The sequence below is a fragment of the Mauremys mutica genome, chromosome 7, assembly GCF_020497125.1.
Source record: "Mauremys mutica isolate MM-2020 ecotype Southern chromosome 7, ASM2049712v1, whole genome shotgun sequence".
Lineage (NCBI taxonomy): Eukaryota > Metazoa > Chordata > Testudines > Geoemydidae > Mauremys > Mauremys mutica.
Window position 1 is genome coordinate 123,104,430 of NC_059078.1, and position 27,935 is coordinate 123,132,364.

Here is a 27,935-nt window from a genome sequence, read left to right on the forward strand (position 1 = left end):
TACTCAGGACTCCAGCTCAACCCCAAGGTATGGAGAGGAATCCCTAGGGGAGATTAGTAGTATACTAATCTGATGCCCTCCCCAGGGAAAGCTTACACAGCTGCTGCCAGTTTGGTGGAATAACTGAGGTCTTCAGGGCTGCCAGTCGAGCACTAATGTCACTTTAGCTCCAGTTATTCAGGAAAAGCAAACAAAGCACAAGCAGTTTTGGTCACTGGGCTAGATCCTGAGCTTGTGTAAATCGGGTGGCACAGAAGAGCTCCATTAACTTAAACCAGCTGAGGCACCAACCCATGAAAATCAGAGAGAGAGTCTGTTAAGAGTATTGATAGTGTGACCTCTCAGCTTTCATCTGATGGTCCTGCTTCACCTCCAACCTCCAGCCCTTCTGGATTTCATCTCTGTGGCTGATTTTAATCACCAAGTTAAATTTTCCACCGGGTCAATCAAACATCAGCCTTCCTATCACAAACTAGAGCTCCGTGCAATCAAAAGCATCTTCCCCAGGAATGCTTTAAAAAGGTCCCTCTCCCGGAGCTGCGGGATTAGGACATCAAGGGGTACTTGCACATTAATGCACTACAATTATTGATCAATAAAATAGGTATTGTGAGCGAACTGCTATGTGTACAGACAAAGAGAAAGGAGAAGAGATATTACAAAATGTTTACATGTCTGTTACACAGCTGCTAAATTCAAACAACATGTTTGTACTAATCAGTGTGGTGAAATAGCTGTCTTCTTAAGTACACACTAAATGCATGCTAGAGAGTGTTATCTGAAAAAAAGTTATTTCTTCTCTTGGGCTTGACTGCATAACTGGCATTGAAGACAGAGCAAATAAATAATGATGGGTTTTCACTACAAGTCATTCTTTTGCAGCGATTACACATTAATAACTGGAGTGCATGGCATTTTCAAGAATTTCACGTATTAATCTCCCTTTCCCCCCGCGCATGAGGGCAAACGATAAACATGTTGCTTTTGTAATCCCATTGTGCCACCACTTATCGGCATCCCTGCAGCCAAAAAAAAAATAAATTAAAAATTAAAAAAAAATGGATTGCTGAAAATGGGATCTCAACCTTAATGACACCATCAATAATCGCTGTCACTGCCTAATACCCATGTTGCAACCTTACAGGGAAGATAAAGAGGCAGAGTTCTCCATAATGTGGGTTCCAGACAGTCCCTCAAAGTGATTTTTAACATGCTCTTAAATACTACCTGTATATCCCATTGACGGGGAGTGACTAAAAGCCATCAGAGCAGGCAAGGATCACTGGGCTGTGATTTCCCCATCACAGGGAAACAGTGTCAGACGCAGACACCAGAATAGAAAGCTATAAATGAGAGAGCTCCCTCCAGCAGCTTACTCCATTGGAATATTTCATTGAGCTACTGGGTTAGCCCAGATTGCTGCAGCTTCATGCATCAAACAGATCGAGTTATTCCCCTAACTCATCGATGCAAAACGTCCTGAGGTGTCTTTGGCCTTTCCCAAGCCAAGGGTGTATTCTAAAACACCACAGAATAGTTACTGTACATCTGAGATGGTCTAAACATTGTTAGCAGAATTTATACCTACAGCGTCTTCTAAAAAGAGCCCCTGCTATGCATCTCCTTGGTCCTGACCCCATTTGTACCTGTGCCTGGATAATAATTCAGGATTTATAGTCCCCGAAACATAGTTGCATATTGTCTGGCAGGCTGGATGCAGCCAGTATCCTGGAAGAACTTGCTCCCGTATTAATGAAGTGAAGCAACCTGTTAGACTCCAAGGTCCTGGGAACTTTTGACTGATCCCCTAAAAGCCAACTTAGCACCATCGGTATGTATTTGTACAAGACCAGTAGCATATTCAGAACTGTATAGCCAAGGCCCCTGCCCATCAGAACTTCCAACCCAGACCAGTTCTGCCGTCATCTGCATGGTGGGAGCAATGCCAGTATTTTGCCCCTGATTCACAGTGGGTTCGCTGAATGCATCCGCTCCTGGCATCTCATCACTAAAATGAACAATTGCTCAAGTATTGTGTCTCACCATTTGCATTACAGCAAAGCTACGGCTACGTCACCACAGCCCAGAGCAACTAGCCTCCCAGCTCGGTCAACAGACTTGGGCTAGCACTGTAAAAATCGCTGTGTAGACCGGGCTTCAAAGTTGTGCCTGGGGCTCTGAAACCCACCCCTAGCCCTAGGCTTCAGAGCCTGAGCTCCATTCCGAGTTGCAAGTCCTAAGTGCTGTCTACACAGTTATTTTCTGCGATCTAGCAACTGTCGGCCTGGGCTGCTGCAGGCTGTGTAGAATATACCTCCTCAGCCTGATCAAGAGTGGATCCCGGCTGGACTGGGTGCTGGAAGAACACAGAATAAGAGACCATCTCTGCCCTGAGGAAGCGAGGCGAAGGTGGAGGAAAGGAAGTATTATGAGCCTCATTTATTACAGGTAAGGAGTTGAGGCACAGAAAGGCTAAGACCCAGAATTTAAAATGGATTTAGACATTGCTGGGTTCAGTGTCTCAAGGTCTATCTGATCTAGGAGCCTTAGTTTAATATCCAAAAGGGATTAATCCTAAATCCCACTCACTATCAATAGGAGATAGGCACCTAAGACCCTTTGGAAAAGGAGACTTAGGCTCCTAAATCAGGTGTTGCTGCACTCAGCCTTGCAACAACACTTCTGAATCAGGCACTGCAACACTGAGCGCAGCCACACCTTAAATACCTTGAACAACCTGGGCCTAGATGACTTGCCCCGGGTCACACAGGGAGCCTATGGCAGACCTGGGAAATGAGCCCAGATCTCCTGAGTGCCAGGCCAGTGCCCCACCCCTAAGATCCTGAGGGTACGTCTTCACTACCCGCCGTATCGGCGGGTAGCAATCGATTTCTCGGGGATCGATATATCGTGTCTCATCTAGACGCGATATATCGATCCCCGAACGCGCTCCTGTCGACTCCATAACTCCACCAACCCAAACGGCGGTAGCGGAGTTGACATGGAGAGCCGCGGACATCGATCCCGCGCCGTGAGGACGGTAGGTAATTCGATATAAGATACTTCGACTTCAGCTCCGTTATTCATGTAGCTGAAGTTGCGTATCTTATATCGATTTTCCCCCGTAGTGTAGACCTGCCCTGACCCTCCTCCTCCTCCAACCTTTAAGACAACGTTGAGGAGCAGTTGTATTGATTCCAAACTGCTGTCCCGTCCGTCTATGGACATAACCGCAAATGGGCTTTTGTTTGCACGGATTTTTAGAAAGCAGCTGCTCTTCTACCACCCACCGTATCCTCCTGAGAGCAAGCCACTTTGCTCACCCACCACAGAACCCACCAGTCACTATCCTCCTATTTATTTAGCATGGGCCCTGCAATCAGAGAGCAGAAACAATAGTGACTGCTGACATGTCTAGGGCTCTTGGGTGACAGCTCCATTGCCAGCTGACTATTTCATAGGATCGGTACCTTGAGTTGTATTAAAGGCAACCAAGAAGCTTAGGGTAGCTGACCACCCAATACTTCACTCAGACAAAGTAAAGGGTGTAAACTGTTCTCCTTTAATTTCGCATGTTCATGTTTCCAGAAAACAAATGTCTGAAAGGGAGGAAGTTCTTTGTTAAATTTCCTATACCAGCTCTCACTTACAAAGCCCCTTTCCTGCAAGGAGCTGAAAACACCTTACAGAAGTTAATTCACTAAGACTCTCAATCTGCCTGGGAGAGAGGCAAATATTATTACACCAGCTGGGAACAGAAGCCAGAAATCCTGACTCCCTGTGCCCTGCTCTAACCATTAGATGACACCATCTCCTTCCACACACACTCTTGATTTTGCACCAGCACTGGATAAACTCTTGGGTGGGATATCATGGAATGACAGACCCTTTCTCAGTGCTGCAGATTTAGGCCTGGTCTACCCTGAAAAATTAGATTGACCTAGCTACGTCGCTCAGGTCTGTGAAAAATGTGCACCTGAGTGCTGTGGTTAGGTAAACCTAACGCCCAGTGTAGGTGCGGTTAGGTCAATGCAAGAATTCCTCCATTAACTTAGCTACCACCTCTCAGAGAGATGGCTTAACGACTTCGACAGAAAACCCCTTTCCGTCATTGTAGGAAGCATTTATATACTAGGACGCTACAGCAACTGTGCCACTGTGTCATCTGTAATGTAGACATGCCCCCAAGAGTCACTCCCTTGGGGGATTGAGGTCTGAGGGTCCTCATGTGTCACCATGCACCGTTGTCACCGGTATTGCCCCATTCATCTAGATCACATTCAGCACACACATTGCTCCCTCGATGCACTGTCTTCTCCTGAGCCGCACGAGCAAGACCCATCTTCCCACTTACACAGGAAAAAGGGAAGGGGGGAAAAAAGCAGTCCAGGTAAGCATTACACACTTTCAAGGATTCCTTTGCTCATGTATACACGAGGTAAAGCTTCCCACACACTGTTAACCCCACCACGACTGCCAATTTCTAATACAAATCAGCCAGAGTGCTATATTTGTAGTACAATTACAACTTGGAAGAACTTGTTTCATATCAGAAGACTTAGTGAAGCAGATGAATAGCTTCTACACAATATCCATGGGATAGAAATTCAATTAAAAACTGCAAGCGGCACAGGAGTGGTAGTTATTGTTCAACAGATACCACGGGGCCTTTGCTGAAATACCGCCATTAGCGGCGCTGGTTGAAAAATTCTGTTTTCCTTTATGGCAATCTGTTAGCTTGTATAAAAGTTCAATTAATAAAAACATAGAGCTGTTCTCGCACTCAGGGAACATAATGAAGCCAAGGGCTAGTTGCATATTTTATAATTATGGATTGAGTGCGTGGTGCAGCGGAAATTAGAGAGATGCCACAATCATCATAAAAATGAAAGATTGCTCTTCACTAAACGCTGAGGGCGCAACTACTGCATCCAAAACACAGTGCCTGGGCCACGCCTAGCCCTCATCACTGCTCTATGGGACGTTTAAAACTATTCTGAATGCCGTGAGCTAAATCCACCCTGGTGTAAGGCTTTGGTGGAGATCCACTGACATGGAAGGGTCACCAGGGGAAGAGGTTGCAGCAGCACAAAGTAGTCGTGACCTCTCTCTATGGCCATGGAGGTTGGTTCTGACCCAAAAGTGGGTAGTGCTGGTGGGGGGGGAAGGGGCCTGTCCGGGAGTGGAATAGGTTGATTTCATCACACCCGCCCTCAGCAGCTTCTGGAACTTCCCCTGGTAGAATCTACCCAGAAGAAGCCCCAAGGGAGCGTAGGCTTTTTGCCCTGCCTGAACCTCCACCACCTACAGCACACAGGGCCAGAACCAGTTAATCTGGCCCTGTGTTTAGGTCTAATGGTGCATCAGGGATGCAGCAAAGCAGGATGAAATTATCATATAGCTCGGACCACTGCTCAGTGCCCTCCACCTCCCCAAGCATGCACCACAGTTGCTAACACCAGTGGGAGCCAGTCAATCAGAGAGGTCCAGCTGCATGTGGACAAAAGGCTTGATGGAAAAGCAAAAATAAATAACTCTGCCAGCACATGGAGGCATATGCCAGCCTTCACCTCCGGCCTTCTCCCCACGGCACTGTTATTAACTGCTCCCTGGCCTTAGAGGATATTTGCCAAACCAATCACCTGCAGGGGTCAGGAGGGCATTTGAATAAGTCACAGAAGCAAAAAGATGTCTCCCTTGGAAGAACCGGTGCTTTCCAGCCCCAAACATAGCCCTGGGCTCCCCAGTTCTTTTCAGGATTTCTGGAGATCCCCAGGGATTTGGGATTGCTCCTGCTGCTGGGATTCAACTCACTGCTAGTAAGATGAAGTTGAAATGGGGGCTCAGTAGTGGGACAGGGCCTATTTAACTGCTCCTGGAGGTTGACAGTTCACACCCAGTCCAGAATAGTAGTGAACCAAAGCTTGTTTCCAGCTAATGACTTTTGGTGGGCAAAACGAGTGGCTGGAACTTAACCCAGGTCCCACTTGACATCGACAGAATAGTTGTAGCCGTGTCGGTCCCCGGATATTAGACCCGAAGAAGAGATCTGTGTGGCTCAAAAGCTTGTCTCTCTCCCCAACAGAAGTTGGTCCAATAAAATAGAGATGAGCTTTTGAGCCAAACAGAGCTCTTCTTCATATCTAATATCTGGGGACCGACACAGCTACAACTACTCTGTCTGCTCGGACCGGAGTGTTCTCCCATTGCATAGGCAGCCATCAAAACCACCGCAGCTCTGAGCCATGAGAAGCGTTGTCAGTACTGTGCCACAGATGCCAAGAAAGCAGAAAATCGTGATCCCTGCCAGCTACAGGAGAGAGTCTCTGGGATCTATTTGCCTTTTTAATTTCTAATAGGCAGCAGAGGAACAGAGGAAATGTCAGAGTCTCTGGAGTAAACTTCAAACCGCAGGCAGTTACGACATTTCCTCAGTCTTTATCAGCCCCATTTCTGAAGTTTTTCAGAAGGACAATTTGGGTTGTTTGTTTGTTTGACCTTAAGTTTAAATGAGTGAAATTGCCCATTTGGAAGTCTTATAACCAGAATCCATCAGATCCTTGTGCTTCAAGGACTGCCTGCAACTCCACCCCAGACAGAACCACGGTCTAAAGCACAACATTAGCCCAGAGGGGTTTTGCTGTACCTGTGGTGGGGACCCTAGATAAGAGAGATGGACCCACCAGGTTGCCTTTTATACCTAGGACCACAGGCAAGTCATGGACTCTTTAGGGCTGAGTAATTCTGAAAGAGGATTGATTGTTTTCAAACTTTCCAGAAAAGTTTGGATACCAGTTTAAGGAATGCCTCACATCTATATAAATTAGCCCCCATTACCTGAGCACCTCAGGCTCCTTTAACGTGTTGAGCTGCACATCACCCTGTGAAACAGGGAAGAGCAGTTAGCCAGGTTTTACAGATGGGGAAACTGAGGCACATAGGTGCTAAGGATTTGTCCAGAGAGTCTGAGCAAGGAATTGAACTGGGGTTTTCAATATGCCAGGCTCATTCCCTAACCACCAGACCAGCCATACCTTGCTGTGAACAAGCTACCCCCCAGCTGCCCCAACCCACACCACAAGACCCCTCCTCAGCGGATGTCAGACCCATTCACTCCTCACCCTCTGTGCCGAGACTACCAGCAAGGGATAATTGGCATTTAGGGCCAATTGTACTAGAGGTGTTTTTGTGACAGGGACACCTTGGGAGTGGCAACTTGAGGGAGAGCTGCCAACCCATCTCACATGTTGGGACAATGCCTCGTCACAGCAGCAAGGCTTGGTGCTTGGCTGGCATCTCCACGGAGCCCCATGTCAAGTGTCACCATTTTGTAACGATCTGTGTTTGTTCCTCTGGGCAGGGATAGTGCAGACTGCAGGGAATCTCAATGCTGAGAATCTGTGCCCCATGAGGGACCAGTCTGCCCCAGGGACTTAATGGTCAATATCTATGCAGGGATAGGGGTTCGGCTAATGCAGGAATTACTACAGCTTTTCCAAGGCCGGAGGGGAGGATTCCTCCACCGTCATTACCCCAAGCTTCCTGTGCACAGGCTGGTCACATTTACTCAAGCTGTGCACATTTAGCTCAACTGAGATTGAAGTGAACTGATGAGAGGTGCCCAGCTCACTAATCTGAGCCCCCTGCTTCTCCCCCCGCAACTCAATGTAGCATGAGCAGCAGCGGAAAAACTCTCCCGCCCCATCCCACCATTGTGTCTTGGCCTTGTTCTGAATGGGGCCATCTCCATTTCAGTCTCCAGGACCTATTCAACTCTTTGGCATCTCTTCAGAAGCTACTAGCACATGGAGGGTTTCATGAGATAGATCTCCAGGTCAAAGATAACATGACCTCCTTTTCAGCTCTACCCTGCCTACGGCAAAACTCCCACTAGCAGCAAAATCACGCATTTTTACTCAATCCTTCCAATGTTGCGCTGTGATATGGTTATCTACTAGGCCAACAGTCTCTCCCCTATGCTACTGGCTTCATGACCATCCTCCTACATCATGTCCAGCAAAGTTCAGGGACAGATCTGCATCTTCCTTTCCTCTGCAGCTCAGAAAGCATCAATTGTTAATCTCCCTCTTTTCTTCACATAGTTGCTGATGTGTGTGCATATGAGAGAGAGAGAGAGAGAGAGAGAGATCAATTATGAAATTTCTGTCCACAAATGGAATATAAGCCCTGGCAGCCATAACTTTTCATACAATCATAGAACTGGAAGGGACCTCGAGAGGTTATCTAGTCCAGTCCCCTGCACTCATGGCAGGACTAAGTATTATCTACACCATCCCTGACAGGTGTTCGTCTAACCTGCTAATGGAGATTCCACAACTTCCTTAGGCAATTCATTCCAGGGCTTAACCACCCTGACAGTTAGGAATTTTTTCCTAATGTCCAACCTAAACCTCCCTTGCTGCAATTTAAGTCCATTGCTTCTTGTCCTAGCCTCAGACAACAATTCTTCCCCCTCCTCCTTGTAACAACCTTTTACATACTTAAACTGTTAGCATGTTCCCCCATCAGTCTTCTCTTCTCCAGACTAAACAAACCCAATGTTTTCAATCTTCCCTCATAGGTCATGTTTTCTAGACCTTTAATTATTTTTGTCGCTCTTCTTTCCTGAAATGTGGTGCTCAGAACTGGGCACAATACTCCAGTTGAGACCTAATCAGCATGGAGTAGAGCAGAAGAATTACTTCTCGCATCTAGCTTACAATACTCCTGTTAATACATCCCAGAACAATTGCTTTTTTTGCAACAGTGTTACACTGTTGACTTATTCAGCTTATGGTCCACTATGATCCCCAGCTCCCTTTCTGCAGTGCTCCTTCCTAGGCAGTCATTTCCCATTTTGTATGTGTCAAGGATGGCAAAGAACCATCACAACACAATTTTCTCCCTGCCACATTTTGGGCATATTTTGCCTCAAGGAAAAAATAAAAAAAAAATCTTCTCTGCCCACCTTTGCAATATCATGTGGCAAGAATGACTGCCACCATCCTAGCCAGCCATAGAGACTGAATCTGGGACCTCCAGAGCGAAGCACATGAGTCTTTACAACATGAGCTCACAGGCTGAGAGATGTAACAGACTCACACTCTCCGTGGGCATGTCTCGTCTCATTTTCTGAGAGGAGACTCAGTCTGTGTCTACACTACAATCTAGGTTTGTGTATATGTTCTCATACTAGTTTTCATCAAGCTAGCGTGAGTATAAATAGCAATGAAGACACAGTAGCACTGGCAGCAGCTGGGTAAACACCAGGGAGGAAGAAGAGCTCTTTAAGCCAAAGGACAATGTAGGCACTAGAACAAGTGGGGATAAACTGGTCATAGTAAGGAGGTCCCTTCCAGTCCTCTGCTCTTAACCATCACACACTGACCAGTGGGTCACCTGAATACAGGCAGCAGAAAATGATCAGAGCTGATGTGAGAGGAAGAGCTGCTGATCTTTAGGAGCCAGCTGTGCTTGCAGATTATAATTGTTTGTTTTTTCTTCTTCCCTCCCACATTCAGCCTAGAAAACTTGTCCAGATTGCGCCCTGGGTCATGAAGTAGACAGGAAGTGGAATTGATAGGCCGCCTTCTCATAGGAGCAGCTGGAAATGAGTTCCCCCCAGTACTAGGACCGCTGGAGTCTAGTGTGGCTACTGTTGCTTGACTCCCCAGAGGGAGTCGGGAGGGGACACCCACTTGCCCTTCCAAGCAGACCAGCAGAGTTGACCCCACACCGGAGGGTGATGGGGAAGCATATTGTTACAGGAGTACTCTACAAAACAGATGTCTGTATCTAGTTAATTAATAAACAGCATGCCAGGAAAGAGTGCTTGAGAACATCCATCACAGTGCCTAGGCAATGGAGGACCTATAAAGATCATGGTGATTGTGCCCTGCAAATGGCTCCATTCATGCACACAGAGCCAAACCCCATAATGTTGTAGCAACTGAATGAACTCCCCTCCTCCTGCTTAGGTAGGTATTGTCCCTGGCTGGTGCTCTCGCCAGGGCCGGGCAGCAATTTCACCCTCAGCCTCTCCACTTCAGTCTCCCCCTGTAACAAGAGGAAAGGACCTTCTAGTAATTAACCTTTGCAGAAATTGCTATACAGAATTATTCATATTTAATAAGATTCCCTTCTGGTGCAAATGATAGGACAAAAAAACCCGCACAGGAGAGAGATATGTGCAACTCAAGCTATTTCCCAAGACCAGGTCTCTAAACTGAGCTTTGGTTGACATTCTCCCGGCTTCCAACATTAGCAACGGTGGGAGCGTGAGCCAAGATCAGCTGCCGACATTTTCACCCCCGTGTTGGCTAGACATGCTCAAGAGCAGTGTGAATAAAGAATGATATCGTAACTGCTCTTGTCATCCTCTCCACTCACCAGCTACCCACACCCCTGAAGCCATCCATGCAGGCTCGACAGCATCCTAACAGGGGAGGGAAAAAAAGAAAAGAAAAAAGAAACCTTGAGCTCTGTTTCAATCGCCGGCCCATCTCTGCTTCAATCCCCAAACATTGATAGAAAGGATTAAAGAAAGGGTTGCTAAAATAAAATGAATCTAGGATTCAAAACCAATTACCAAAGCATAATCTTGCTCAGATGGGCATGCTAAGAATAATTACTATCCACAAGATGAATGCCTGTTCTAGACACATTACAGAAGACTGCATAATTAAATATAGCAACTGATCCTCATTTATCTCCCAAGCAATTCACATTTAAAGGTTCACCTGCATGGGCTGGCAAGACACAGCATTTGTGCAAAGCCACATGGGAATTTGGAGGCAGTGCAAAGTTTTGTGGGGGGGGGGACCACACCAGCCTGTCGCTAGCAAAGGGGAAAAACACTGTTTTGAGCATTATGTGTCCTTTAAAATAATAATGTTCTTGAGAAAGGCAGAACGGGGCTTCATTGACAGCTTACACTTGATCCAAATAAGGATTATTTCAAGGAAGAAAAACTGATGCTGAAGCAAAAGGGGACGCCGTGCCAGATCTGTCTGTGAATGCTGCGGATGGCAGATTTCCAAAGTCAGGATGAAAACAGCTGTTGGGGAAAAAATTGGACCACACGTCAGCGCCCCTTATTCCCTCTTAACAGCGTCGCCATATGGGCTCGACTGATCGTTGGCTGACACAGCGAGGCCAATGAGACACCTTTGTTTCTGTGCACCTCCCTGCTAAACTCTTAAGAGCACGGCCTGTTTGCAGATATGGCTGCTATTTTGTTGTCAGAGGTTGTGCACACCGCCCTTTCTCCTGGACGCATTACTTTTAGATTAAGGAAGAGTACAAGAAGAACGAACAAGTGGCCCATTGAAAATACCCGGTTGGCTTCTGTGTATGGAAAAGCATGACATGCAAACCCAGGCCCCACATACCTACAGACTAGAGAGGCTGCCTGGATCTCAAGAAAACAAAAGACTACTCTGGCTTCTACATGCTACTTTGACAACACAAAGCATCCACAGAGCCAATTTAACCAGATCCCTGGAGAATTCCCGCATGGAAATCCCCTCTGTGGTAGCAGGTCTCATGTCTCCCCCTCCCACTCTCCCCAGCTGTTAGCTGAGGAGCTGGCATGGTCCCATTGGTGCTATGGCAGCCAGCACATCATAGACCTCTAAGGGGCACCAGCCAGGGTGGAGGAAGAGTAAAGCCAATCTTTGTGCCTTCCACGCCTCGCAGAAGAGCTGGAGCTAAAAATTTGGACCACACATTTTATCTGAGCCAGTGCTACTCAGTTGCTCCATTTTGGGTGGGGCATTATACGCCAAATAAGGGACATCCCTTAAAATACAGGATAGGTGGTCACTCTGCCACAGGTCAAAGCATTTGCAACATGGCACGTCTATATGCCTGGCAAATACTGAGGGAGTTTTAGCAAGAGCAATTCTTGCCCTAAATCCTTGAAGTCAATCAAGTTTTACAGAAGGGCGATCCCTCATCTGAGGTCTGGAGCCAAATGAATAGTGACGGAAATGATTTGCAAACAGGCTTGTGAAATCCCTGGTGTCTGTTTTCTCTGGTTCCAGTTGCCTTTCCGCAGACATTTGTGAGACATTAGCATGAATGTCTGCTTAGGAGCCTATATTTATGAGAACACAGATGTCTTGGTTTGCAAATGAGAATATTAGTGCGACAAGGGCTCACCTGGCCTCCTGTTACATACACACAATTACAGGTGTGAATATGACAAGGGGAAATTGACTGCAAAATCTGCTAGATAGCCAATAAACCTGGTTTATATCTGTCTCTCTCAGTCAAGAAGGAACCCAGTTATTGTTTAATTTGGGGTCTGTGTGTGTAGCTAAGTATAAAGCTCTTTCTTGTGCAAAAGAGGAAAGAAAAAGATTTAAAGGTTGAGATTTTCAAAGCCACCTAAGTAATTTGGATGCCCAATTAAATTTAATGGGAAGCAGGTCTCCAGCCTCCCTTCAGCTTTGAAATAATGCAATCAAACTGTCCTCAGATTTCTTAGGCTTGTTTATCTCCTGAAACATCTCTCTTCTTAAAATGCACCTCCTCCACTCCAGGAGCGATTCAATGCCCCAATGGCACCTTTAAGCACACCTCTTGAGCACTGAGGTTGTCCAAAAGCGCACCATGTGACTAAAGTGACCAATCATGCAGCTTGAGGAAAAACTGACTGACTATCAGTCACATTCAAAGGCACACTTGCCATTGACAGTGCTGAAAAATCCCCAGGCTCTTTTGTGAAAACTCTGTCGTGCAATTGCATATTAAAAACAAAACAAGTAGAAATCATGATCGGTTTGCGGACAATTCACAAATAGAATAAAGGCCTAGCCCAATTAATGAATTATTTGCAACAAACACTTTGACCAGCTCAATGTTTAAAGACTCTATCCAGAAAAAACACGAGCATGGAGAAGTCTTGCTAATAACAGAGCTTTGATGCTTGAAGTAATAATATAGTACTTTGGCACTTACATAATACTTTGCATACAATGATCAAACAGAGCTTTGCAAAGGCGAGTGAACATTATGATTGCTACGTTACCAATGAGAAAACCAAAGTATAGAAATACTGGCTTGTATTTCTGGCCATGCCGGTGTCCTGCAAAGGCAAACAGCATATTTCTACTATAACGTGCGGACATTTAGGCTCAAATTTTAGAATGTCCACTCATTTTAGGTGCTTCAGACTTGATTGTCCAACTTGATACAGCTGGATAGAGACACCAAAACTTAAGGCAACCCAGAATTAGTGGAAAATTTTCGGAATCTGGGTCTTAACTTCTTTGGGTCTCAGTTTCCCAACCATATATAGAATAGAGGAAGAAACACGTATCTACCTCATGAGGTTAATTCAAAAGTGTGCATACAGGGCATCTGAGATCCATTGATGAATTGCCCTACAGACTATTTTCATGTTGGGCTTGCTCTTACAATCAATGGCAGACTCCACGCCATTGGATCTTCAAATAGAAGCAGGATCTGGACTATTATAATATCACACAGAAATCAGTGACAAAGAAAAAGCACAGATCAGTGGGAACGTAGTCTACAGTTTCATAGATTTGAAAGGTCAGAAGGGACCGCTGTGATCATCTAATCTGACCTCCTGTATAGCACAGGCCAGAGAACGTTGCCAAAATAGTTCCTAGAGCAGATCTTTTAGAAAAACATCCCATCTTGATTTAAAAATAGCCAGTGATGGAGAATCCACCATGACCCTTGGTAAGTTGTTCCAATGGTTACTTACTCTCACTATAAAAATGTGCGCCTTATTTCCAGTCTGAATTTGTCTAGCTTCAAATTCAAGCCATTGGATTGTGTTATACCCTTCTCTGATAGATGGAAGAGCTCATTATTAAGTATTTGTTCCCCATGTAGGTACTGTTAGACTAATCAAGTCACCCCTTAACCTTTCCTTTGTTAAGCTAAATAGATTGAGTTCCTTGAATCTATCACCAATAGGCATGTTTTCTAATCTTTTAGTCATTCTCATGGCTCTTCTCTGAACCTTCTCCAATTTAGCAAGATCTTTCTTGAGTTGTAGGCACGAGACCTGGACACAGGATTCCAGCAGTGGTCACGCCAGTGACCAATATAGAGGTAAAATAATCTCTCTACTCCTACTTGAGATTCCCCTGTTTATGCTTCCCAGGATTGCATTAGCTCCTTTGGCCTCAGCATTACACTGGGAGCTCATGTTCAGCTAATTATCCACCATGACCCCCAAATCTTATTCAGCGTCACGATTTTCCAGAATAGAGTCCCCCTCCATCCTGTAAGTATGGCCTACATTCATTGTCCCTGAATGTTTCAATAGACTGGTGGTAATATTTGGCAGGGCACTTGTATCCTAACCACCAAAAAAAATGAAATCAGAAGGGAGAAAAACATGCTGGCAACTCAAGTCTCCCTTTAACCTTCTTTAAATAAATTGTCAGAAACCATACATGAACTGCTAATAGAATTACATTTTTTCATGATGGATACAACCTCTATGTGATGTAAGGAGCAGAGGTCACCTACTTCCACAAGAAGCCCCCTCAACATCTAGGTTATCAATTTTTTAGCACAAAGTAAATTGAAAACATTTAAGACAGAATTTGTACCTTGGAAGTCTCTGCCACTCTACCCTTCGCTTAACAGGCAAGTTCTTAAGCAAGTAAATCTTAAAAGCAAATTGTATTTATATTTTATAGAAGGCCTCTCTAGTCAGCACTAGTGAAATCACATCTAGAAGACTGACTCTGATTTTAGTTGCATCAGGTTAGCAATCTGAAGTGACTTCAGCAGAGTTATTCCCAACCTACAGAGGAGAATCAGGGGCCACCGTGTTTAGTTCTCGGTACCTCTGTACCAGGAAGGTGTCAACAAGTTAGAGGGAAATTAAAGCACAGCAACAAAAATGATTATGCGTTGGGAAGGAAGGGGGAAATGTGTGTGGAAAAAGTAAAAGAACTGAGTGCATATTTGGCAAAAACAATGAGTAAAGAGATGGAATAAGAGCCTACACCTAGCCCAGGTGTATGAGAAGTCTAAGGGTGTGATTCACTCCTACTGAGATCAGAAAGACTCCGACTGGCCTTCACAGGAGATGAATCCAGGAACTGGAAAGTTTGATTGAATGTCGCCTCCACTTTAATATCTTGGAGGATTATTAGTAGAGCTGGTCAGAAAATGTTTGTCAGAATATTTTTTTCAATGGAAAATGTAGTTCCTATTAAATCAAAATTTTCAACAAGAAAATTTAGATTTTAATGAATTATTTTTTTTTCCATTGGGAAAATATAGAAGAACATAAGAATGGCCCTACTGGGTCAGACCAAGTGTCCATCTAGCCCAGTATCCTGTCTTCCGACAGTGGCCAGTGCCAGGTGCCCCAGAGGGAATGAACAGAACAGGGAATCATCAAATGATCCATCCCCTGTCACTCACTCCCAGCTTCTGGCAAACAGAGGCTAGGGACGCCATTCCTGCCCATCCTGGCTAATAGCCATTGATGGACCTATCCTCCATGAATTTATCTAGTTTTTTGGAACCCTGTTATTGCCTTGGCCTTCACAACATCCTCTGGCAAGGAGTTCCACAGGTTGACTGTGTTGTGTGAAGAAATACTTCCTTTTGTTAGTTTTAAACCTGCTGCCTATTCATTTCATTTGGTGGTCCCTAGTTCTTGTGTTATGAGAAGTAGTAAACAACACTTCCTTATCTACTTTCTCTATACCAGTCATGATTTTATAGACTTCAATCATATCTCCCCTTATTTCATTTTAGGTCAGTGTGTCCCAAAGAGAAGATATTTTGGTTTGTCAAACTACATCTAAACATTTCAGTTTGGATCAGTCTGACATTAATCCAGTTGAGCTGCCACAATGCCTCATGGGAGATAAATTACTGTGCCTCAGGCCCTCATCCTCCTCTATGGGATGGGCTCCCTGGATGGACTACATCTCCCAGGATGCCTAGTGGTCTCCCCTCTGGCTGAACTATCATAATGTAACAATTTTTGAGAGTGTCAATAAATGCGGCCAAGGGTGATCCAGTGCATATAGTGTACTTGAACTTTCCCTCATCAAAGGCTGCTAAGCAAAGTGAGCAGTCACGGGATAAGAGGGAAGGTCCTCTCATGGATCAGTAACTGATTAAAAGATAGGACGCAAAGGATAGCAGAAAATGGCCAGGCTTCAGAATGGAGAGATGTAAATGGCTGGGTCCCCCACAGATCTGTACTGGGACCAATGCTGTTCAACATATTCCTCAATGATCTGGACAAAAGGGGTAAACAGTGAGATGGCAAAGTGTGCAGATGATTCAAAATTACTCAAAATAGTTAGGTCCAAAGCAGACTGCGAGAAGGATCTCATAAAACTGGATGACTGGGGGGAAAAAAAAGCAGCAGATGAAATTTAGTGCTGATAAATATAAATACAAAGTAATGCACATTGGAAAACATAATCTCAACTATACATACAAAATGATGGGGTCTAAATTAACTGTTACCACTCAGGAAAGAGACCTTGGAGTCATTGTGGACATTTTTCTGCTCAATGTGCAGCAGCAGTCAAAAAAAGCTAACAGAAAGTTAGGAATCATTAGGAAAGGGATAGATAACAAGATAGAAAATAGAATGCCACTATATATATATATCCATGGTACACCCACACCTTCAAGACCACAGGCAGTTCTGGTCACCCCATCTCAAAAAAGATATTAGAATTGGAAAAAGCACAGAGAAGAGAAACAAAAATGATCAGCAGATGGAACAACTTTTATATGAGGAGAGATTAATAAGACTGGGACTTTTCAGCCTGAAAAAAAGATGACTAAGGGAAGATATGATAGAGGTCTATAAAATCATGACTGGTGTGGAGAAAGTGAAAAAGGAAGTGTTATTTACCCCTTCACATACACACAAGAACCAGTAGTCACCTAATGAAATTAAGAAGCCGCAGCAGGTTTAAAACATAAGGAAGTACTTCTTCACACACAGTCAAACTGTGGCACTCACTGCCAGGGGATGCTGTGGAGGCCACAGATATAACCGGGTTCACAAAAGAATGAGATAAATTTATGGAGGCTAGGTCTATCAATGGCTAGTAGCCACAATGGTCAGGGTTGCAACCCCATGCACTGGGTGTCCCTAAACCTGTGAGTACTTGAAGTAGGAACCAGATGATGGAGGATGGATTACTCAGTAAACTGCCCTGTTCTGGTCACTCCCTCTGAAGAAGCTGGCACTGGCCACTGTCAGGATTCTGGGCTAGATGGACCACTGGTCTGACCCAGTAGGGCTGTTCTTACGTTCTTATCATGTCAGTTGTAGTCCAGCCTGGAAGCCCAATGACAGAGGAGAATGGGAGCAGGAGGCACCAAACTACAGCTCCCGGGAGGCACTGCAGGAATTCAGGGGGACACAAATTGAGGTTGCACTAACCCAAAATGAAACTTTTAGATCCACCAATGTGAAAACAAAACATTCCAATTAAATATATGGAACATTTCAACACTTCCAAAGCAAAACATTTTGAGAACGCTCCCTATTGTGAAAAAAAATGTGATATTTCAACTTTTTCTCATCATTCGGGATGAAAACGAGTTTTGAAATATCAGAATTTCCTGCAAGATGGAAATTCTGATTTTTAACTAACTCTAATGATTAGACCATGGAACATTCTCCCACGGGGTGCGGTAGAAGCCCAATTACTTGAGTGAACCAGAACTGGACAGGACAAATTTGACTTTTTTCGCACAAAGAGAGCAGGCACATGCAGGGAAAAGGCTATATTTACATAGTAACTTGTCAGATTATAATCCTCTCTGGAACATCCCCTGGCGTGCAATCCAGAGATGCTAACCCACAACAGTAAATCTAGCTCATGTGGCAGGAGCACTCACATACATGCATAAATACCATAATTTCACCATTATTTCAATGAGCTAAATGGAAATCAGTGAGTCAGTGTGCCCTTGTTGCCAAGAAGGCTAACAGCATTCTGGGCTGTACAAGTAGGAGCATTGCCAGCAGACCGAGGGATGTGATCATTCCCCTCTATTCGGCATTGGTGAGGCCTCATCTGGAGTACTGTGTCCAGTTTTGAGCCCCACACTACAAGAAGGATGTTGAAAAACTGAAAAGAGTCCAGCGCAGGGCAACAAAAATGATTAGGGGGCTGAAGAACATGATTTACGAGGAGAAGTTGAGGGAACTGGGATTATTTAGTCTGCAGAAGAGAAGAATGAGGGGTGATTTGATAGCTGCTTTCAACTACCTGAAAGGGGGTTCCAAAGAGGATGGATCTAGACTGTTCTCAGTGATAGCAGATGACAGAACAAGGAGCAATGGTCTCAAGTTGCAGTGGAGGAGGTTTAGGTTGGATATTAGGAAAAACTTTTTCACTAGGAGCACTGGTGAAGCACTGGAAGGGGTTACCTAGGGAGGTGGTGGAATCTCCTTCCTTGGAGGTTTTTAAGGTCAGGCTTGACAAAGACCTGGCTGGGATGATTTAGTTGGGAATTGGTCCTGCTTTGAGCAGGGATTGGACTAGATGACCTCCTGAGGTCCCTTCCAACCCTGATATTCTATGATTCTATCACCTCTTTTATTTACTTAATAAAAAAGGCTCATGCAGAATAGAGATGTTTGCAGAATATAAACATATTTCATAGCAGTAAGTCTTTATTTTTATCACGTTGAGTAGCTTTTCCATTCTAAAGGGAACTCTGAGGAAGGATAACTAAAAGTTGCAAGAGTTACTACAGCTTTGGGTTTATGACAGCAGACCATTTTTTAAACTACAGCAGCAAAATGTTGCTAGGCAGACAGAAGCCAATAAAAACACTTGTAAATGCCCTACTGAGAGACAGAGACAGAGTCTGGTACTGGAAGTAATATATGGGAGTTGGATTTTAAAACCCCAAAAATGACAACCAGTTTTTAACAGTGGTGAATTAAAGGTGGTCTTTTCATCTTAATGCTTTGGGGTGGGGGATTTACAATCCAGTACAAATACCTTATTGTGTATCGTGGGCAGCATTTTAGGGTACCAGTTGTATCCTAAAATACATTACAGAAGCAAAATAAAACAGTTACAAAACTAAACTAAAATATAATAGCTGGGGGAAAAATATTAAGACCTACAGACAAAGGGAGAAGAGAGCAGTTTTCAGAACTAATCAATAAGGTCAGGATATAAATGCAGGCTGTTCCAGACAGTAGGAACAGCAAAGAAGAGTCTTGTGCCAAAAGTGGCAAGATTGGCCTTGACCATGCATTTAAAATGTGGTATTTTGGTTCTTGGCTTATGCAGCTGCCTGGTCTCTGCACAACAACTGTCTCCCATGTAAATCTATTGGTCTCCGCAGTTTGCAGACTCCTAGTTCACCCAAGGGTTGAATTGCAAACACAAGAGGTTTGTGAATGTTGATTCTGCTCCCACTGAAGACAATAGGATTTTTTCCATTAACATCACTAGGCCAGGATTAGGCAATGAAGGATGATTGTGGGCCATTCTGGTCACCAGATTTTAATGAACACTGCAGCTCCTGTAGGCCTGATCCTACCCCGCTGAAGTCAATCAGAGATTTGCCATCCATTTTACCAGCAGCAAAAAAGCACCTTCTCATTGCTGCACTCATGCAACTTGCTGAGGATCTGGTTCTCAAGGTGGTGAATTCCCTCACCTTCAGCAGACAGCGACAGGAGCTGACTGCACACAGCACAACTTCTGATTTCATAATAGCGAGCTCTTTCCTAGTGCCTCCCATGGGAGTACTTTACAGACATTAAGCAACTGTGTGTGGGGAAGCCACTGTGAAGTTGGTCAGTGTTGTTATTTCTGATTTACAGATGGGGAAACAGATACAGAGCAGTTAAGTGTCTTCTATTGGTACTACTGAGGACCTCAGATCCTCGCAAATACATAGACATGCAGACTAATGTCAGCCAAGAAATTTGTGGCAGAGGTAAGACGAGGGATGGGGCCTCCTGATGCTCAGTCCTGTTAGACCAGGGGTAGGCAACCTATGGCATGCGTGCCAAAGGCGGCACGCGAGCTGATTTTCAGTGGCACTCACACTGCCTGGGTCCTGGCCACCGGTCCAGGGGACTCTGCATTTTAATTTAATTTTAAATGAAGCTTCTTAAACATTTTGAAAACCTTATTTACTTTACATACAACAATCGTTTAGTTCTATATTATAGACTTATAGAAAGAGACCTTCTAAAAATGTTAAAATGTGTGACCGGCACGCGAAACCTTAAATTAGAGTGAATAAATGAAGACTCGGCACACCACTTCTGAAAGGTTGCCGACCCCTGTGTTGGACAATTTTGTGGGATCCTTTAGAGAGGGAGAGAATCCCAGAAAAAGAGACCCAATCAAGATTTATTCCATCCCTTAACTCTGTGCTATCAGCTCCTTCCTTGTTATTATTTATGCAAATGTTTTTAATGCCATTGAGGGGAAAGAGAGAAAATGGAGAGAGAAGAGAGTCTATGCTACCTTTTACAATCAGGTGAATTTCAGCTGCAATGAGAGACTTAGTGGGTGTTAGGGATTGTCTTGTAAGTTATCATGAACAGCTAACAAACATGGGACGCAAACAGGGGAGATTGGGAGAGAGTTGTAATATAGTTGCTGTGATTAGGAAGGACCACAGCACCAGTGCCAGCACTGCTTTTTTCTCCTCCTCCTGTGCCTGTATCCAGAGAGAGCCTAATCATGGATACCTCTGCCTGGATCCTGGTGTGGATTTCCCAGGACTGTGGCCTGCATTTCCCCACTCACAGAAAGCCAGGCTGGGGGGACCATCCAGTGTGAGAGGTGCCTGCTGGTAGAATCTTGCAGGAAGCAGGTGGGAGAGCTTCAGGAGGAGGTGGCAAGGCTGAGGAGCATGCGTGCACATGAGGAATTCCTCGAGAGTATTCACATGGAGACATCCAAGGCTGATGACGCTATCCAGCTACAGATGACTGTCGTCTTACCACCGGGGGAGGAGGATATGGCTCTGTCACGGGGAGGACACTGGCTGCTGGTTACTTCTGGCAGCAGGCAGTGCTCCACCCCTACTAATATGCATGACTGAAATATTAGTATAGAAAGGTACAGCTTGCTGAGGAAGGATAGGCAGGGAAAAGAAGGAGGAGGTAGTGCCCTATATATTAAAAATGTATAAACTTGGACTGAGGTTGAGATGGAAATAGGAGACAGACTTGTTGAAAGTCTCTGGGTCAGGATAAAACAATAGAAGACAGTTAGCAGTTTTTCAAAAAGACATTCTTAAAGGCACAAGAGCAAATTATCCCACTGCATAGGAAAGATAAGCCAGGGTGGTCTCTTGCCATACTTCCTAACCAGGAAACCTTCAATGATCTAAAAATAAATAAATAAATATTTATTTATTTATTTAAATAAAGAGTCCTACAAAAAGTGGAAACTAGGTCAAATTACAAAGGATGAATATAAACAAATAATACAAGTATGTAGGGACAAAATTAGAAAGGCCAAGGCACAAAACGAGATCAAACTAGCTAGAGAAAATATTCTACAAATACATTCGAAGCAAGAGGAAGACAGGGTAGGCCCGTTACTCAATGGGGGTGGGGGTGGAATAACAACAAAAAATGTGGAAATGGCAGAGGTGCTTAACAACTTCTTTCTTTCAGTTTTCACCAAGAAGATTGGTGGTGATCGGACATCTAATGTAGTGAATGTCAGTGAAAATGAGGTAGGATCAGAAGAGGCTAAAATAGGGAAAGAACAAGTTACAAATTACTTGGACAAATTAGGTGTCCTCAAGTCACCAGCGCCTAATGAAATGCATCCTAGAATACTCAAGGAGCTGACTGAGGAGATATCTGAGTCATCTGCGATTATCTTTGAGAAGTCATGAAAGACGGGAGAGAGTCCAGAAGACTGGAAAAAGGCAAATATAGTGCCCATCTATAAAAAGAAATAAGGACAATCCAGGGAATTACAGACCAATCAGCTTAACTTCTGTACCTGGAAAGATAATGGAGCAAATAATTAAGGAATCAATTTGCAAACTTCTAGAAGATAATAAGGTGCTAAGTAACAGTCAGCATGAATTTGTCAAAAAACAAATCCTGTCAAACCAACCTGATAGCTTTCTTTGACAGGGTAACAAGCCTTGTGAATAGGGGGGATAGGACGTGGTATACCTTGACTTCAGTAAAGCTTTTGATACTGTCTCACATGACCTTCTCATAAACAAACTAGGAACATTCAACCTAGATGAAGGTACTATAAGGTGGGTGCAAAACTGGTTGGAAAACCGTTCCCAGGAGAGTAGTTATCAGTAGTTCATAGTCATGCTGGAAGGGCATAATGAGTGAGGTCCCTCAGGGATCAATTCTGGGTCCGGTTCTGTTCAATATCTTCATCAATGAAAGATAAAGGCATAGAGAGAGTACACTTAGTCAGTTTGTGGATAGTACCAAGCTGGGAGGTGGTGTAAGTGCTTTGGAGGATAGGATTAAAATTCAAAATGATGTGGACAAACTGGAGAAATCTGAAGTAAATAGAATGAAATTCAATAAGGTCAAATGCAAAGTCCTCCATTTAGGAAGGAATAATCAGTTGCACACATACAAAATGGGAAATGACTGCCTAGGAAGGAGCACTGCGGAAAGAGGTCTGGGGATCATAGTGGACCACAGGCTAAACATGAGCCACCATGTAACGCTGTTGCAAATAAAGCGAACATCATTCTGGGATGTATTAGCAGGAGTGTTGTAAGCAAGACATAAGCAGTAATTCTTCCGCTCTACTCTGCGCTGAGTAGGCCCCAACTGAAGTATTGGGTCAAGTTCTGGGCACCACATTTCAGGAAAGATCTGGACAAACTGGAGACAGTCCAGAAAAGAGCGACAAAAATGATTAAAGGTCTAGAAAACAGGACCTATGAGGGAAGAGTGAATAAACTGGGTTTGTTTAGTCTGGAGAAGAGAAGACTGAGAGGGGACAGGATAACAGTTTTCAAGTACATAAAAGGTTGTTACCAAGAGGAGGGAGAAAAATTGTTGTTCTTACCTTCTGAGATAGGACAAGTAGTAATGGGCTTAAGTTGCAGAAAGGGAGGTTTAGATTGGACATTAGGAAAAACTTCCTGTCAGGGTGGTTAAGTACTGGAATAAATTGCCTAGGGAGGTTGTGGAATCTCCATCACTGGAAATTTTTAAGAGCAAGTTAAACAAACACCTGGCAGGGATGGTCTGATAATACCTAGTCCTGCCTTGACTGCAGGGGACTAGACTAGATGACCTCTCGAGGTCCCTTCCAGTCCTATGATTCTAGAGTACACACCTGCTCGTACTTTAGCAATGTCGTATTCGGCTAATCCAGCCAAGAATTCCTCTGGTACATGGGTGATTTGAAAAATGAGTCAATTTTAGCAAAAATTGCTGACATTACCAACACTTGCACTCTTTAAGTCAGGATGGGATATCTTTATAAATGATATGCAGTAGTTCAAACAGATGTTCTGTGCTTGATGCAGAAATTACTGCGTGAGGCTCTCTGGTCTATGTTACACAGGAGGTCAGATTAGATTATCACAATGGTCCCTTCTGGCCTTTAAACAGGATGTTTAGAGGATTTAAACCTCTGTTCCTCTATTTCAAACAAGAACACAGGAACTACCATTGTGAGATCAGTTCATTATTATTCAATGGCTCATCTACAGTTGCTTCTTGAACCAAATCCCATGTGTTAACTAGGAATAAACTGAGAGTAGCCTCACTTCTTGGATTCTCTAAACCAGCTGTTCCAAAAAGCATTCCTGCAACAGGTGTCAAGAAACAGCTTCTCTAAACCTTGTCCCATTGTGGCAGTTGCCTAGTTTACATGCAGGTACCTAAAGCCACACACTTTTACCATTTTATTAGACTTAGTGGTTATAGACATATTATATTCTAGTCAACCAGGACACCCCAAGTGTTCCCATTGCAGCATAACCCCTCCACCACCCAACAACGTGGGCTAATTAAAACCACATTCTGGCCCCACACCATCCCCTCCCTTTTTCCATTCTGTTTATGCCTCATTGTCAAATATTTCATGGTCTATTGTTTACATAAAAACCAGAGAGTTTGGGTTGGAGTTCTGATCTTAGCAGTGCTTTTTGCTTCCCAAAAGAAACTAAACCCCAGAACGCTGAACTGCTCTGGACTGGCTAAGTTTCATACTCACCCTTGTTATCCCCAAGAGTGGCTCAGTTAACATGATGCTGGCCTTAAATCAGCACCTCTGGCATCAGCATGTTTCTTGCACTGTTCTGACATCAGCTGGCTTACTTCTGCCCTGTGCAGTCCCATAGTTAACTCGTAAATAGGTCAGAAATGTCAGATGACCATATTTCACACATTCAAGCCATTAGATTCATCCATTCTATCAAATGGAAAGCGCATTTCTGCAATACCAGATGTTTGCTGATGGGCTCTAAATGGAGCTAATGCACTCCAGAGACTACATGAACCCAGTCTCAGGTTAACACTTGTTATGCTGCTGCACGCAGCACAATCAGTTACTAAGTTGGCTTCTACATCTCATTTGCATAATATATTAACATGCGTATACCAAAAAGATGTAAGACAGGGCCTCAACCAGCAAGGTAATGAATACTCTCTGTTGAGGATACTCATTAACTCTCAGGAGGTGCTCAACTTCCACAATCAGCTTCAAACATGGAGACAGCTGTGCTGTCCCATCTTCAGCATTCGGCTGGCCTGCTAGATTATAGGTAGGGACCTTCATTTTCAGTTTTCATTTTAATTTTTCTCTGGAATTTATCAGTGTTACTACTGCAACAACAAAAAGATGAAAATCCAGGCAAAAAACGATTAATTTTTCTGGGTAAATATCAGGTTTATTTTGGTGGACGGAAAGACGTGGAAAAAAGTATTCAGTAGATTAATGGTTTGATTAATGGAATTCAGCGTGGTTTGCTGCAGAACTAAAACAGAACTCAAAACACAATGCCGCCCGAGTTTAAAATATATATAATTATAGAATATAAAACTTTTCATTTGAATAAACAGTTTACTGTTGTAGACTTAGAACTATTAGCCTATAAATCTTTACATTTAATAATAATTGCCAGCTATGGCCCATATGAGATGTCTCCAAGAAAATCAGCCCTGTCACCACATTTGGCCAGACCTCCTCAGACCCGTATACAACTCAATAGCATCCTCGCTCTCTCTTCTCCCCCTTCCAGGTTGCAATAATTTGCTGTGTGCGAGTCCTGCCCAAATCCTCTAAATAGCTTTGTTTGCCCTTGTCAGGACCATTTCGAGCTCAGCTGTACCTTATCCAGCCTGCCCATTGATGGGCATCAGATACTAGGGCATTAATCTTACAATACCAGCATTCTCTAGACTGTCACCCAAGGGCCTGGCCCAAAGCTCATGGAAGTCAACAAAAAGATTCTTTGGCTCAGCCCGCTGATGAACACATACGAAAACGTGCACAGTATATATCTGCAGTTCCAAAGGGATTAACGTGAAAAATACACGCAGCCCTATCTGCATTCCCGCTACGCACCAGGAGGCTACATTGCTCAGAGTCGGGTGCCCATTTGCAGCATCGCTGGGCCAGGCTGCATGTGCTTTCAAAGCTAAGTTCCAGGGGAGCAGAGGGAAAAAAACTTTGGGCTTGTGCCTAAACCCGGATCCCAGTGCACATAAGCCAGCTGCATTAGGGACAGGGAATGAAGGCAAGTACCTTTTTTAATGGAAACATGTCTACTGGCCCAAAGTTTTGCAAGGAGTTGGGGCCAAAGTTGACCTTATAACATTTTTTCCCCCTGGGATCCTCTCTGCTTGCGGATTCCAGCCAACAGCAGAGGTACAAACACGTGGACAGAAATACTATCAATGTATTTCTAGCTGCAGTCGGCAGAAAAAGTCTGCTCTCCATTGCACAGAGGCAAAGATGCATTCGGAAGCATCCAGGTTTCGGGATCCTTATCTGACCATTTTCAGCATAATACCCATCAGTACTTTGCTCCCAAAAATAAGCAGCAGGAAGGAAAGTGAGATTAAAAAAAGTAACAAAATAATTGTGGTGCTTCATTCATCCTCACACTTAGATAATATGGAGTTATACCTATCTCATAGAACTGGAAGGGACCCAGGGTCATTGAGTCCAGTCTCCTGCCTTTACTAGCAGGACCAAGTACTGTCCCCGATCAGTCCCCCTCTTGTGATCCTTAAATGGCACCTTCAAGGATTGAACTCACAGCCCTGGGTTTAGCAGGCCAATGCTCAAACTATGGAGCTGTCCCTCCCCACTTGATGGCAGGAGACAGCAGGCCAAATTCTATAGGATCCAAGGGGGGGGCAATTCAGTCTTTGGGCCCCTCCAATAGGTATAAATACAGACTCCCATAGACTCTCACAAGTGTGTGGGCTGATGCTCACTTTTCAATGTGCAAGTGAAAACATTCCCATTCTCTCTCTCACTCACACACACATTCCTAACGTATCAACTCTGAATTTGACTTTAAAGGAATTTATGGAGGCGCGAACCAGTCGTTAACAGGCTAGAGGAGAGGACTGCAGCAGGAAAAGCAACCACCAGGCACGTGTAAGGTGTAAGTTACAATAGCCCCCACACTACACTAATTTACACCTTCTCCCAGCTCCCAGATTCGTTAGCTAGCCCAGCTCAGTCTCATTTTGAAAAGTAGCCATCAGTGGGTTTAAGGCAGGGGTCGGCAACCTTTCAGAAGTGCTGTGCCGAGTCTTCATTTATTCACTCTAATTTAAGGTTTCACGTGCCAGTCATACATTTTAACATTTTAGAAGGTCTCTTCTATAAGTCTATATTATATAACTAAACTATTGTATGTAAAGTAAATAAGGTTTTCAAAATGTTTAAGAAGCGTCATTTAAAATTAAATTAAAATGCTGATCTTACGCCGCCAGCCTGCTCAGCCTGCTGCCAGCCTGGGGTTCTGTTCACCTAGGCTGGTAGCGGGCTGAGCAGGGCCTGCGGACGGGACCCTGGGACCCCAGACCTGCGGGGGTTCAGGGGTCAGGGCAGAGGGCTGGGGGGGGTGTGGGGGGGTGCAGGGCAGAAGGCTGGGTGTGTTGGGGGTATGGGGGGTGCAGGGCAGAATGCTGAGTGTGTGTTGGGGGTATGGGGGGTGCAGGGCAGAATGCTGAGTGTGTGTTGGGGGTATGGGGGGTGCAGGGCAGAATGCTGAGTGTAGGGGGGTCAGGGCAGGGGTATGGGGGTGCAGGGCAGAAGGCTGAGTGTGTGTGTGTGGGGGTTCAGCTCGTGGGGGTGCTCCCAGCCCCCTCCCCCTCGCTAGGGCCATCAGCTGACTGGCGCAGGGACGGAGAGGGGGCGGGGCAGGAGAGCACCACACTGGGGGAAGAAGTGGGGGAGGGGGAAGCTTGGCTGCCGCAGAACCAAGCTTCTGCCTCCTGCCCCCACAGGGGAGAGCGGGGGGGGCTGAGGGGGGCGGGGGGCCGGGACGGCGGCAGGCAGCTGCATGCTGCTCAAAATCGGCTCGCGTGCCATGTTTGGCAGGTGTGCCGTAGGTTGCCGACCCCTGGTTTAAGGACATTCACTTGAGCAGAAGAGACGCTAATCCTGATTCTCCACTGAATCACAGAACATTATGGTTGGAAGAGACATCGGGAGGTCATCCAGTCCTGCTCAAAGCAGGACCACCACCAACTAAGTAACTTTGTGCCAGCGATTAAACAGCTGCAAAGGAAAGTGCAGAGCAAACCAAAAGTTCCTCATCGGGAATAACAGGGGTTTACACCCACTTTGCACTGCTGGGAATGTCCAAGGTTCAAGGCAGTGGAAAGTGATTGTAGGAGATTCTAAAGGTAGTGGAAGCTACTCATCACATTTACCCCACCCCTTCCAACGGTAACCCTCCATATCCATGACTTGCTTGTGGCTTGCGTA

General features: G+C 44.7%; 1 protein-coding gene and 1 long non-coding RNA gene across 6 annotated transcripts in view; one reads left to right on the top strand and one right to left on the bottom strand.

Moving 5' to 3' along the window:
• The window catches only part of SORCS3 (sortilin related VPS10 domain containing receptor 3), a 465,994-nt gene that overhangs the window by 253,318 nt on the left and 184,741 nt on the right, over window positions 1–27,935 (bottom strand). The window contains exons 1-2 of one of the 5 annotated variants that reach the window (XM_045025357.1): window positions 8,007–8,040; window positions 6,838–6,881 (exon numbers count right to left, since the gene is read on the bottom strand). The exons of the other annotated variants lie outside the window; for them this stretch is intronic. The gene's annotated coding sequence lies outside the window, so the exon portion shown is untranslated. Of the gene's footprint in view, window positions 1–6,837; window positions 6,882–8,006; window positions 8,041–27,935 lie in introns of those variants that run through there. 5 annotated transcript variants of the gene reach the window in all.
• Window positions 24,623–27,745, top strand: LOC123374949. Its single transcript, XR_006581259.1, has 3 exons — window positions 24,623–24,747; window positions 26,517–26,601; window positions 27,631–27,745. It is a non-coding gene; the product is annotated as an uncharacterized LOC123374949 (long non-coding RNA).